Consider the following 15,940-nt stretch of genomic DNA (forward strand, 5'->3'; position numbering starts at 1 on the left):
AGGACCCCTAGAGACATATGTGGCCATTTAATGGGTCAAAGGGGGTCATAGGTCACCCTATGACCCCCTTTGACCCATTTGTACGATTCGAATATGTCCCTAGGGGTCCTAGGACCCCTAGGGACATATGTCGTCGTTTAATGGGTCAAAGAGGGTCATAGGTCACCCTATGACCCCCTTTGACCCATATGAACGATTCGAATATGTCCCTAGGGGTCCGAGGACCCCTAGGGACATATGTCGTCGTTTAATGGGTCAAAGAGGGTCATAGGTCATGAAATGTCCCTTTACTAATTTTTATTGATATTTCCAGCCTCAAATCAGAACTTTAAAATCAAACAACCAATATTACAAAGATTTGCCAATTTCCCAATAAAACCCAAATCGTGTATGTCCAAATTAGTGCCAAAAACTTCAGAACTTCACAAATTATTAATAAATGTAAAAATGGACATTTTTACAGAAATTTCAGCAGCATAACAGCCTAAAAAATGACATTTCCAGATTTGTATAGCTTTTACTCAACAGCTCACAAATGTAGGGCAAAACTATGCTCAATCGGGCTCTCGAAATTAACACAAAAATGCCTGGAAACACCACAAAACACCCATAAACTATCTCAGAAGTTTAATCATGACCCAATACATATATTCAGCTCTATTTTAACATCATAAAGTCTGAAATACAGCAGCAAACCAAACTGATATGAAACACTCAACTGAAAACCCAAACTCAAACCAAAAACAACCCCGAAAACACCCAAATCAGCACTATCCAGCACAAAGGAAAACTCTATATGAGCATGCACATGGAATGGCTTCAAACTCTCATCCTTAGCCTTCCTGGAAACCTGCAAACTCCTGTTCTTGGGTCTCCTTCTCCACAGGTTTGGCAGCCTCTGAAGAACAACAAGAAAATTAGCAAGAATCAAGATGTAGAATGAGCCCAAAATGCCTCCAATCCCCTTTTAAAGAGGGCATAACCCTAACTCACGTCCAAGAGGGGTTAATAAAATATAATTTAATAATAATTTTTATTTATTAGTCCATTTGTTTCCAAAGATTAACCCCTTTTTCCGAAATTTCACCTTTTTGGAGCCTGCCTGCCTTAACAAAGTTTATTTTTTTTTTTTTAATTATTTGAATAGGGGACATGACAAGTCCTCCCCTCCCAAATATTGCTTGTCCTCAAGCAATGAAGGTTGGAATTCTCAAGAATATGTTCTCCTTCCCAAGTTGCATCCTCTAGTGGTAATCCTTTCTATTTGACCAAATGCTCTATGATGCTCCTATTTCTCAACGTTTTCTCTCTTGTATCCAAAATCTCTTCTGGTATCAAAACTAATTTCCCTTCATCATCAAGAGGTGGTAATTCTGTAGATACTATGGTTTGCTGGCCTAGAACCTTCTTTAAGCAAGATACATGAAAAACATTATGTATTTTGCTGTTTGGTGGGAGCTCCAATTCATAAGCTACCTCTCCCACCTTCTTGATGATTTTATAAGGCCCATAGAACCTTGGCTTGAGTTTCTCTGCCCCACTTCTCTTCAAGGTGCTTTTCTTATATGGCTGCAACCTAACAAATAGCAAATCTCCCACCTCAAAAGATCTTTCAATCCTTTTCCTGTCAGCATATATCTTTTGTTGGTTTTGTGCATGTTGCAGATTATCCTTGAGGGACCTTATTATGTCTTGGCTTTGCTTGATGAAATCACTTGCTGCGGGTACTCTGCTATCGGAAAGTATTAGATCAACAAAGGAAAGGGCATCATAACCATAAAGAGCATGAAAAGGAGGCATACCAATAGACATGTGATGAGATGTATTGTAACAATACTCCCCTAGGTGTAACCATTTCACCCAAGCATGTTGTTGATTTGAAACATAGTTCCTCAAATATCCTTCTATCCATTTATTAACTATCTCTGTCTGTCCATCTGTTTGAGGGTGATAGCTAGTACTGGGAGTGAGTTCAGTTCCTGCCAAATGAAAGAGCTCCTTCCAAAAAGAGCTGAGGAATCTACTGTCCCAGTCACTAACAATGTTTCTAGGCAAACCATGTAATCTAAAAATTTCCTTGAAGAACAATTTGGCCACTTGTGATGCCTTGAAATCAGATGTGATAGGAAAGAAATGTGCATACTTAGTTAGTCTATCTACCACCACATATATGCAATCCTTACCTTGAACCTTGGGCAACCCAATGATGAAATCCATGGAAATACTTTCCCATTTTTGTTCGGGAATAGGAAGTGGCTGCAACAACCCTGTAGGAAAATTTTGCTCACTCTTGCTTTGTTGGCATACCATACATTCCTTAATGTGTTTAAGGGCATCCTCCTTCATACCCTTCCATGAAAATCGCTCTCGAATTTTCCTGTATGTCTTGAAGTATCCCTGGTGACCAGCCAAAGGTGTGTCATGAAAGGCCCTCAATATCCTCTCCTTATTTTTTGACCCTGGCACTAAGAAGATCCTGTTCTTGTAATAAATCAATTCATCAACAACCTTGTACATGTTATCATCCACTAACTTATCCAAAATCTTGGTGGCAAATGAATCTTTAGCATACTCTAAAATTATGGAGACTTTCCAATCAGCAGAGATAGATGATAAGGAACACAAAGTGGGCTTTCTTGAGAGAGCATCAGCAACCACATTATTCTTTCCTTTCATGTATTCAATATCAAAATCATAAGCTTGCAATTTTCTTACCCATTTTTGTTGACAATCATTCAAATCCCTTTGGTTCAAGAAGAACCTGAGGCTATTATGGTCTGTCTTTACAATGAATCTCCCACATACCAAATATTGTCTAAACTTATGAAGTGCATGCATGATTGCCAACATTTCCTTATCATAGATGGAGTACCCTTTCTCTGATTGATTTAATTTTTGACTCTCAAATGCTATTGGATGTCCCCTTTGAGTTAGGACAACCCCTATACCTTCTCCCGAAGCATCACATTCAACAACAAAAGGTAAAGAGAAATCTGGAATTGCAAGCACAAGGCATGAACTCATTACCTCCTTAAGCTTATCAAATGTTTTTTGTGCCTCTTCTGTCCAAACAAAAGCTCCTTTCTTTGTCAAATCAGTCAAGGGGGCAGCAAGCTGAGAAAATCCCTTGGCAAATCTCCTATAGTAGCTACACAACCCAAAGAAACCTCTCAACTGTGTAAGATTAGTGGGTGGAGGCCAATCCAAAATTGCCTGGATTTTTTGTTGATCAACCTGTACTCCTTTAGAGCTTATAATATGTCCCAAATATAGGATCTCTGTCAAACCAAACTCACATTTAGATAGCTTAGCATAGAAGGATTGCTGCTCCAAGATTCCCAAAACAATGTCTATGTGCTTTAGATGCTCTTCCCATGTTTTACTGTATATCAAGATATCATCAAAAAATACCAAAACAAATTTTCGAAGATGCTGACTGAATACCTTATTCATACAAGATTGGAATGTTGCAGGTGCATTAGTGAGTCCAAATGGCATAACAAGAAATTCAAAGTGCCCATAGTGACATCTGAAAGCAGTCTTTTCCACATCTTCACTCCTCATTTGGATTTGATGGTAGCCTGATCTTAAGTCAATTTTTGAGAAGTATACAGCACCATGTAACTCATCAATGAGTTCATCTATGCATGGTATGGGATACCTATTTTTTATGGTCTTCTTGTTTAGAGCCCTATAGTCTATACACATTCTCATTGTACCATCCTTTTTCTTGACAAATACCACAGATGATGCAAATGGACTAGAGCTAGGCCTTATGAATCCCATGTCCAAGAGTTCTTTAATAGTTTTTTCAATTTCTTCCTTATAACCTCTTGGATGGCGGTATGGGGTTGTTATAACTGGTTTGGCACCCTGTTCTAACTCTATAACATGCTCAAAACCTCTATCTGGTGGTAATCCTGGAGGCAAATCATTGAAAACTATACTATGCTTATCAAGAATATTTTGAATTTCAAAATGGAAATTACCTTGATTCTTTGGAGAGCTTGTTGGTTGGATTATGACTCCTGCTGCCCATGTTACTTGTCCTCTTCGAAAAGTCCTCTCCATCCTCTTTGCAGAGATCGCCTTAGGTGCTCCATTCGATAACCCTCTCAATATGACTTCTTTCCCATTGGAATGAAATTTAAACTCCATAGTTTGATGGTTCATGTAATAGCCTCCGATAGAGTGCAACCATTGAACACCCAATACAAGATCTGTCTCCCCAATACCAACCACATAGAAGTCATCACATAACTCATAATCTCCTAAGGTCATCTTGAGTTGTTTCACCACCCGTGTGCAAGGCATAGTGAATCCATCAACTACAGTAACATTGAATCCCTCAAAATCTTCTGCTTTAAGCCCTCTTTTCATGACAAATCCCTCATCAATAAAATTGTGAGTTGCCCCACTATCAAGAAGAACAGTCAACCTTTGCCCTGCTAGTACCCCTCGAATTCAGAAGGGATGGTATCTTGGGACTCCTGATAATGTTGCTAAAGTGCCATCCTTGCTGATTTCTTTTACTTTCTCTTCTTCTACCTCCTCCTTAGTATCATGAAATTCCTCATGCTCATCTGAATCAAATTCTGAAGCAACTTCAATATAGTGCACTTGACCTTTCCCCAAACATCTGTGTCCTGGAACCCATGGTTCTCTACAAGTAAAACAAAGCTTTTTCCTTCGTAATTCACTCCTAGTCTCTTCATCTACCTTCTTTTTTGCCACATTTGTCACATCTTTTGGTGGTAGTGTTGGGAAAGTCTTTTTCTGAAAATTTTTCTTATGTTGCCAAAGATTTGGGGGTTTTTGATTAGTGATTGATTTCATAGGCACGCAAGTTTCAAGTTGCAAGCTTCTTTTGATAGCTTCCTGTAAGGTTGAGGGTGAGAAAGCCTTAACCAAACCCTTAACAGAATCTTCTAAACCATCAAGAAAAAGATAAACGATCCTCTTTTCACTCATATCAGGTACCATAACAGCCACTTTTTGAAATTCTTCTATATACTCATTAACTGATTTGGTTTGCTTCAACTTTGACAATTCTTTAAAGTACTCTTCATCATCCTTGAGGTCAAATCTATCTATCACCCTTTGACTGAAATCTTCAAATGTAGTTACCTGATCGTGACCTTGAGTAGTCATTCCATGATACCACCAATCATAGGCTGCATCTTCCAAGTGTAGACTTGCAAATTGAATAGCATCACTCTCTTTCATGGGGTTAAGTGTGAAGAAAGTTTGTAATTTTTGTAGCCATGCTCTAGCTGAAATTTTATTTGTTCCATCAAAAGTAGGTGCTGTAAACTTGCTTATTTTATTTTTGAGCTCTCTTCCACTTGTGTCATGCTCCCTCCTGTTCTCTTTCTTGGGCATCAAAGCGTTCATCATATCCACATATTCTCTAAAAGGAACTGAACTACGAAAGTCATCATCTAAGCCATTGTAAGTAGCTCTTAATGTAATCAAATTACCTGTAACCTCTTCCACTGGATTAATGGCTGAATTTGGTACTGGTGGCTCATCTGTAGGCAAGAAAATAGATTTGGTTGATTTAGATGGTGTGGATCTCCCATTTCTCGGCTCCTCTGAAGTGCTCCCTTTCTCATTAATAGATGCAATTCCTTGTAATTTTTCTGTCAATATTCGCAAAGCCTCTCTAGTTTCCGCCAAACCATCCACTGTTTGCTTCTGAGTATTTTGGATGTCTTGGAAGAATTTCTTTGCCATCTCATCTAGATCAGCCATACTTTTTTCTTCCTTGAATTTTGTACTTTTGCTTTCAACTGGGGGTTTGATCAAAATTTCTTTATTCTTTTCTCGCTGCAAATATTTTTTTTCTCTTTCACTTAGTTGCATGCAATCATAAAATATGACATGCAAGATCTGGGTAGTTATCAAAACTTGACATGCAAGATCTGGGTAGTTGTTAAAACTGACATGCAACTTCTACAAACCCTCAGGCTGGCAAGATCACGACTCTGATACCACTGAAATGTCCCTTTACTAATTTTTATTGATATTTCCAGCCTCAAATCATAACTTTAAAATCAAACAACCAATATTACAAAGATCTGCCAATTTCCCAATAAAACCCAAATCGGGTATGTCCAAATTAGTGCCAAAAACTTCACAACTTCACAAATTATTAATAAATCTGAAAATGGACATTTTTATAGAAATTTCAGCAGCATAACAGCCTAAAAAATGACATTTCCAAATTTGTATAGCCTTTACACAACAACTCACAAATGTAGGGCAAAACTATGCTCAATCGGGCTCCCGAAATTAACACAAAAATGCTCGGAAACACCACAAAACACCCATAAACTATCTCAGAAGTTTAATCATGACCCAATACATATATTCAGCTCTATTTTAACATCATAAATTTTGAAATACAGCAGCAAACCAAACTGATATGAAACACTCAACTGAAAACCCAAACTCAAACAAAAAACAACCCTGAAAATACCCAAATCGGCACTATCCAGCACAAAGAAAAACTCTGTATGAGCATGCACATGGAATGGCTTCAAACTCTCGTCCTTAGCCTTCCTGGAAACCTGCAAACTCCCATTCTTGGGTCTCCTTCTCCACAGGTTTGGCAACCTCTGAAGAACAACAAGAAAATTAGCAAGAATCAAGACGTAGAATGAGCCCAAAATGCCTCCAAACCCCTTTTAAAGAGGGCATAACCCTAACTCACGTCCAAGAGGGGTTAATAAAATATAATTTAATAATAATTTTTATTTATTAGTCCATTGGTTTCCAAAGATTAACCCCTTTTTCCGAAATTTCACCTTTTTGGAGCCTGCCTGCCTTAACAAAGTTTATTTTATTTTTTTTAAATTATTTGAATAGGGGACATGACAGGTCACCCTATGACCCTCTTTGACCCATATGAACGATTCGAATATGTCCCTAGGGGTCTGAGGACCCCTAGGGACATATGTCGTCGTTTAATGGGTCAAAGAGGGTCATAGGTTACCCTATGACCCCATTTGACCCATATTACCCATTCGAATATGTCCCTAGGGGTCCCAGGACCCCTAGGGACATATGTCATCGTTTAATGGGTCAAAGGGGGTCATAGGTCACCCTATGACCCCCTTTGACCCATATGAACAATTCGAATATGTCCCTAGGGGTCCAAGGACCCCTAGAGAAATATGTCGTCGTTTAATGAGTCAGAGAGGGTCATAGGTCACCCTATGACCCCCTTTGACCCATATTACCCATTCGAATATGTCCCTAGGGGTCCTAGGACCCCTAGAGACATATATCGTCGTTTAATGGGTCAAAGATGGTCATAGGTCACCCTATGACCCCCTTTGACCCATATGAACGATTGGAATATGTCCCTAGGGGTCCTAGGATCCCTAGGGAGATATGTCATCATTTAATGGGTCAAAGAGGGTCATAGGTCACCCTATGACCCCCTTTGACCCATATTACCCATTCGAATATGTCCCTAGAGGTCCTAGGACCCCTAGGGACATATGTCGTCGTTTAATGGGTCGAAGGGGGTCATAGGTCACCCTATGACCCCCTTTGACCCATATGAATGATTCGACTATGTCTCTGGGGGTCCTAGGACCCCTAGGGACATATGTCATCATTTAATGGGTCAAAAGGGGTCATAGGTCACCCTATGACCCCCTTTGACCCATATGAACGATTCAACTATGTCCCTAGGGGTCCTAGGACCCCTAGGGACATATGTCATCGTTTAATGGGTCAAAGAGGGTCATAGGTCACCCTATGATCCCCTTTGACCCATAATACCCATTCGAATATGTCCCTAGGGGTCCTAGGACCCCTAGAGACATATGTCGTCGTTTAATGAGTCAAAGGGGGTCATAGGTCACCCTATGACCCCCTTTGACCGATATGAACGATTCAGCTATGTCCTTGGGGGTCCTAGGGACATATGTCGTCATTTAATGGGTCAAAGGGACCCCCTGTGACCCATTAAAGGATGACATATATATCGTCGTTTAATGGGTCAAAGAGGGTTATAGGTCACCCTATGACCCCCTTTGACTCTTATATATTAATAATATACATATTAATAATATACATATATATTAATAATATACATATCAATATATATATATATATATATATATATATATATATATATATATATATATATATATACATATTACATTATTATATTTAATGAAAATATTATGTTATTATATAAATATATTAATAACATACATATTAATATAATAATATTTATAATATATATTATATTTAATAAAAATATTACGTTGTTATATAAATATTATATTATTATACATATTAATATAATAATATATAATACATTTTACATTTAATGAAAATATTACGTTATTGTATATATTAATAACATACATATTAATATAATAATATATAATACGTATTTTATATATATATATATATATAAATTACGTTATTATATTTAGTAAAAATAATAATAATATATATTATATTTATAGATTGTAATAAGATTAACATAAGATAAGATTATATCTTGTATGTTTACATTACGTTATTATATATATATAATATATTAAAATATGTCTTTACATATTAATATAAGTGAAATAATTTAAAAATAAAAAACTAGAACGTTTAAATCGAATTTCCCTCCAAAATTTAAAGATTTTTGGAATTTGACTACCGAGCCATATCGGATATCCGATCAGGCTTTGTATTTACCAAGCCTACCCGGTCAACCCCAAAGACGTGTTTATAGAGAGTTTTAGTGATACTCAGACTTCGGGTAGCCGTCTGACAATGTTATTTTGATCGAAATTGAATGAAACAAAATAGATTTTTTAATATCGCTCTCTAGATTCCATCAATATAATTTCTGTCAAATTTTGAGTTCGATAAGTATTTATTAGTTAATTATCAATGAAGATTATTGTAAAGTGTTGATTGACATACTGAATGAAAAATAGCTATAACTTTCAAACGGTATAACATTTTTTAAATCTAAAAGTTGTGTCACATTCTATACTTCGCCTAGTATAAGAAAAAAACAAAAAAAGTAAAATTTGATCAAATTTTCTATTAGTTAGGGTGGTCAGACACAGGACTTTTTTTAATCCGAAAAAGTTTTGGTAAAAAATTCATATTTAATTATTTATTTGGAATAAAAATATCAAAAAATATGCGTCACATCTGGGCATGAGTCTAGTTTTCATATCTATAATTATATTAAAAAAATATTATGATTTGATTTTGATTAAGGTGGTCAGACATACACCTACTTTTTATTTTCGCCCTGAAATTTTCTTAGTACTGCATTAAAATTCAAACTTTTGACCAATCAATTTTTTTTCTCCAGATAAGGCCTAGTAGTTTAGAAACTACATTCAATTTTCTACAAATTATTTTCTTACAACTTTTTTATATAAAGTACATAACCACTTCAAAATTATGTGTCAAGTTGACATAAACATGATTTGCTGATTTTTCACTGCCACTTAAGGCCATAGTTTGGTACACCATGATCTTGCACATACCCCGAAGAAAAATCAAACACTAAAGTATAGGTAAGCTTTTGGCCTTATACTCAAATTGAGATGGATTTCCTTCATATCTTACCATTGAGTGACACCTACAAGTATGCTGTAAATATCAAAGAAAGGCTAAACTACATAGCCAAGAATCATAATTTTAAGTCACATAATATGGCTTAGAGAAAATAAAGAATAAATCTGGGCATAAGGCTGATCATATTTGTCAATAAAAAGGACCCCACCATCAAAAAAGGATATCTAATATCACAATAAGTAAGATGCTTCTTATGAGAAAGAGAATCAATAAAAGAAACTAGTAAGTAACTTAAATCATTCATAATTCCAGCAATCATCTTGATGGAAAATGTTGTGCTAGGAAATCTCTATTGCCCCAAATGCAAGTGACAATTACAACCATTCCAGCACAATTTATATACAAGAAAATTATGGAGGCACAAATAAGTCTCACTTAATTGCCACATAAATTTGTTTATCAAACTTATTCCAGGTTTTCAATTGAGTAATAACTGTTATATAATTCTCAATCAAGAACCTTGAGATCGGGAGTTGATTAAAAATGGATTTATACCTACTTCATCACCCTAAGGCAACTCAACTTTGCTAGAATCTTCATGTACTGATGGATGAGGAAGGTGTTTGAGCGTCATCAAGAAATCTTTAATGTATTTTAGTTAATGAATTAAATCAAGTTTTGATGTTTTCAGAGCAATATGTTGAAAGTTCAATATAGTTTCTCAGTACATAGGGCTTTCTCATACCTCTTGTTGCATGAGTTTATTAGGATTGCTCTTAGTTACGGAAATATTGAAACAATCTGCAACTTGGGCTCTGATGTTAATAGTCATAATATAGGTTTTAGTATTTTACAGTCTACAAACACCTAATTGTCATGAAAAGGAGGAGAATATTTAGGATTTTTACCCACTAACATTAAATACAAAAAGGGTACCAAATAATAGGTATTAGTCTTAAATGTTTTATATCTGATGAATTGAAGCACACGTTAGAAGAGATGAAACAAAGGACCTATTAAGAAACGCATTGCACATAATATATATTCCAATTATATATCTATTTAATGGTTATCTATCATAATGTATTGTAAATATTAAAATCTTCCTAATATTTAGTTAGCCGTTAGTTAGCTACAATAGAATGTTTCTATTCTTGAGGACTATTTATCTATTTATTAAGGAAACATAGTTTATTCATTTGTATATATTGATCATTTCAAATTTTTTACCAATTACTTCATAGTATCAGAGTGAGCTTAAACAAAGTTACGGAAAAATTATATTTTCTTTTCTGAAATTATTTTTCTTATAAATTTTTGAAATTAATTTTTTAGCCTCATCTGAAATCCGGTATGCAAATTTCTTTCAAAACCCGACTAGGTTTCTTTGTTGTTTCTTCTCTGCAAATTTGAGAGGAGTTTCCTGCTGCCAATTGCAATTTTCTTTTTACAGAGTGCAGGTTTCGAAGTCGCCATTTTTCTTTGTTTGATCGCGTTTGTCAGATGCATTTTTTGGTTCTGTTTTGGTTGCATTTTGCAGTCATTTTCCTGCGACTTTTACCTGAAGGGTTTGTGCCAGCCACAATCTGTTTGTTCTGCAAACTCGTGACTTTCTGGGCGTCCTTTCTCTTGTTCTTCCACATGATAATTTTGCAACTCGCTGAAAAAATAACCGCAAGTAATCGACCTCACAAGTGGTTTGGAAAACAACAGTCTCTTCCTATTTTTTCGGCTCTGGTTAGGCACAATTTTGACCTTTCTTTGCCCGCGCAACACCATTATTGGCAGTGCTTTTGCAACCAATCTCCAGGCAGCTAGGGTTCTATTTGAACCTCACAAGTATTTTGTCAAATTTGAAATCTGAGTATAGATTCTTGGTGAGTTTTTCAAAAGCTCAATTAGGTTGTCATCTATCTTTTCTAGGTCCTTCAGTTTTTGTGGCTCAATTTTGAGCCAATGGATCTAGAATATGACAACATATTCCTTTTGAATTTTTGGAGCTCTCTTTTGATATACCTCTTCATTTTTTTCTGGGTCTCCTGACATTTTGCCACAAAATACATGCCTTCACATATTTTCATTGAAATACACATCATGACATCACTGACAAATATTCAGTTGGAGGGAAATTAAAAATTCATTGGTCAAAATTATTGCATTTGGAAGCAGACAATGATGACTATTTTGAGTACCCTCGCCATGAAGCACTTGTTATGGGTACCAAGGCTTGATATGATATGATAGATTTTAATGACATCCACGAAACTAAAGTAGTCTATGGGACCTATGCAATCACCCTCCTGAGTTAGGAGCGAAACTAGTCAGTTGCAAAGTTTTGGCTAACTTGTCTCTCCTTCTCTGAAGTTTGATAATCAAATCCGTTGTTCTCTTCACTTGATCTTCCTTGAATAAATAGTTGAAGTCCTTGTTCTGCAATATTTTTGTATAACCAAATCTGATGTCATTGTAAGCCAGGCACTCTTTGACAAAGTGCTACTCTGTCTCAACTACTCCCATATTATAGAATAAACATGTTCTGTCTACCCACTCTTCCTTTGTAACTTGCCATCTACCAGTTTCACATCGTAGCTGATGTGAACTAGTTCTAAGTTGTGCCATCAACATTTTTGCTTTCCAGTTAATAGGTGCTCTTATATAGGCCTTTTCATCATGACTGGAAGTGGATTTAAATTTTTTAATGTAATAAGATTTTTTCTGTCCTATGTGTCTTGTCCACAGAATATTGCGAAATATTTCATTGACAAACTTCTTTATTTCTTTAATGTTATCAGGCAAGTTTGGATGTTGATATCCCATTTTCGCATCCATTTGTCTTACCATAGTCAACACTACTCAAGAGAAGTTTGATGAGCCTAATTGTGAAGCAATTTATGTTTATTAAGCTTTGAGTTATTGATGATTAGCTGCCTCAAGTGTCATCTGGCAAGACAATTGTCGAGAGATGGGTGCACCTAAAGAAACTACATAAGACTTTAGAGAAAAGAAGAAATTTCTTTCTCAAGAACACTGTTTTCTTTTGCTATGGATGAGCAAAAATCACTCCAGGAACATCTAAATAGGATTAAGGAAATCTATGATCAGTTGTTTGCCATTGGATGCAAGATGGAGGAAAAGGACATTGTGATAATTACTCTCAAAAGTTTACCTAAGTCCTACGAGCATTTTATTGAGACTCACAAAATCACTTCTACTGGTGTTGACCTCATGTTTATAGACTTTTGCACACTTATGCTTTAGAAAGATCAGTGGAAACAATAGTTTGGTAGCAATTCTAGCTCCCCCTCCACAGAGAAAGCCTTTGCTATTAAATCCTTTCAGAAGGATAAGAGCAAAGCTCATTCACAACAGTCTTCTCAACATAAGTCCTCTACTCCAGCATCAAAAGACTCCAAGAAAGAGACCATTTAGTGCAACTACTGACACATGTATGGTCACATGAAGGTTGAATGTTGAAAGCACTTAGTTGCTTTTATCTAAACAATCTAGTTCACAGACCAAACAAAGAGTGCAAATCACATTGAGTAGATAGAATCTTCCTTTTACACCTCCCTGGCTAAAAGACATGTAGATCATGTCCAGTCATATACTTTGTACATTGATTAAAGCATCTCTTGTCATTTCATTCACTGCAAAAATTGGTTCACTTAACTACCAGCCTTATTTGGATTTAATTAATTTTTGTGGTCACTGTTATCGGCAAAGGAAACATTCAAATTCAATGTGTTAGGAGGAATCTCATTTTCCTCGATGTTACTAACTTCCAGTGATGGAACTAAAATTACTCTTAGTCAGTTGCTGCAACACTCCACGATTGGATGTCACCTTCAGTTCACATCAATGCACCATCACTAATAAGGAGACTCAATCTTTTGTTGCAGTTAGCCTTGAGGATCATGGTCTTCTCAGACTTGCTTCCAGTGATTCTTAGAACTTCGCTACAACTACTTAGTAGTCTTCTGTTAGTTTATTTTGGCATCAACGATATGGGTACTTTAATGTGTGTTATCTCTCTCAGCTCTCTCAGGAAGAGCTTGTGCTCATATTGCCAGAGATTCAAATTCAATAGCTTGGAGTTTGTGATGCATGCCAAACTAGGAAACAACATCAGACACTTTTTAAAAGTGGTGATTCATGGTGAGCTTCTCGAGTACTTCAGCTTGTTCATGCCAATATTTGTGGCCTTATGGCATCACTCCTTATGTTCTTGGATCCAAGTGTTTTCTTCTATTTGTTGATGATTTTAGTAAAAATATGTGGGTTTATTTTCTTAAAAAGAAATCATAAGCATTTACTATATTTCAGAAGTTTGAATGTCTAGTTGAAAAAGAGTTTGGAAAATCTATTATTGCTCTTAGGACAAATAATGGGGGGGTGTAGGGGGGCGAGGGATTTTGGTCTAATGAATTCTCTAGCTTCTGTAATTTGAATGGCATCAAGCACTAGTTAACCACACTCCACACACCACAACACATCAATGTAGTCGAACGTCAGAATAGAACAATCACCAAGATGCCTAGATGATATGTCTTGGTGAGTTTTCTCACTAAGATGATAATCCTCAATTTTTTTGAGTCACTCATGGGACTTTTTCCAACTTGTTATATGTTTGTTGATTTACCTTGACCTATCCTATTGGTTCCTCATATTTATTGTTAGAATTTCATGTATCTCTAATGCTTGTCTAGGGAAATAATTCAAATGAGTTGCATATTACAAGTTGAAGGTTTTCAAGAGAATAAACAAGTGGTGGTGTTAACTTACTTCATTAATTAATAGAAAAATTGTTAAGAGTCATTTCAAGACAACCTAAACATTCTTTAGATAAATTATTAAATCTCAAATCTTTGACCACATTATACAAACAAAAAGCGATTTTGTGCAAAACAACACTTCTTTTTTACTAAAAATTATTTTCTTAAAAAATTTACCAAAATTATTCATGAGTTAGATTTTATGGAGTCTTAGTGTTGAGAATAAAATGTCATCATGTAATTACACCTGCAAGAAGCAATAAATGATTTGAATACCTCATTAATTAGCTTCATGAAAGTATGAGCACCACACACTTGAAAGGAACCATGATCACTCATACAAAGCTTGCATTATGTTCAAAATTTCCACTTAATTAAGCCCATAGGCTTATATGTGCTTGGATTTTATAAATTTTTACCAGAAAATTGTCAACCCCCTTGTTGATAATTTTTTCCAGCAATGAAAACTAGCAATCTATTTTGGTAAGTTAATAAATTAAAAAATTCTCATTTTTTCTCCAATTGTTTTAATCTCTGATATTATTGGTTTACATGATTATCCCTTATAGGAACGTTTTTAAAGGAACCATTAATAAGAAAGTTTTTTGTCTAAATAGAAACTTCTTCTTTTCTTAAGTTTACTTTAATAATAGTTTTGCACATAGAAACTTTACTTTACACAAATTTAACAACACCTATATCACATTTTGAAAGTCTGAATAATTTTTTAATCTTTACTATTTTCACACTAAAAAATAAAAACACATCAAAAATTTTTTTTAAAAATAAGTCCAAAATAATTGAAAAATAAGTATGAATTATCTTCATAATGAGTTTATTTTCTTATAATCAAGATACCATTTTATAACTCATAAAGAATTTTCAATTAAAAGAAAAATTAAAATATCATTTTTTTAATACATTTAGGATTATTTTTTAATAATGGTTGAATAGATTAATAAAATACTTATTGATTAATTATTTTTTTAAAAAATTAACAAGAAGAATAAAATATTACACATATTGTACCATATTTAATTTTAAAAGATAAATAACACATTGCATCGTACTAAAAAATGACTTTTATCAAGAAAATAAAAAATTATGAATGCATGACAAATGCCATATGTGTATTTGTTGCTATAGTTTTTATAGCAATTAAATATTAGAGTTTAAATTATAAATTTAGTATTTATGTTACAATATTATGTCTTTATAGTAATTTTTTTTTAAAAAAAAAATTCTAATAGATTAAGTAAATATTGGTTCAAGTAAAAAATAAACATTTGTTAAAAAATTATATATTATAAAAAATAAGCACCTTAATAAGAATTGTGATACAAAATATAGTCTAATTATTTTATTAAGATAAATGTTGGATAAAAATTAGATTAAAAGAAGGTTTACCAAATTCATTTACGATATGGTTTAAATTTGATATGTTTTATAAATGTTAAGTTCCACAAAAGTTTAATAATAATACATTTGTTGTTCACTTATTTCTAACAAAATTCTTTTAAATGCTTCGTTGGTTGAATTTGTGAGAGATAGTAAGAGATTAATATTAATCTTATGAATTTTACATACTAATATTTATAAAATTAGTATTA

This window comes from Cupressus sempervirens, chromosome 3, assembly GCF_028749045.1.
Source record: "Cupressus sempervirens isolate cs-2001-9-10 chromosome 3, ASM2874904v1, whole genome shotgun sequence".
NCBI classification, from domain to species: domain Eukaryota; kingdom Viridiplantae; phylum Streptophyta; class Pinopsida; order Cupressales; family Cupressaceae; genus Cupressus; species Cupressus sempervirens.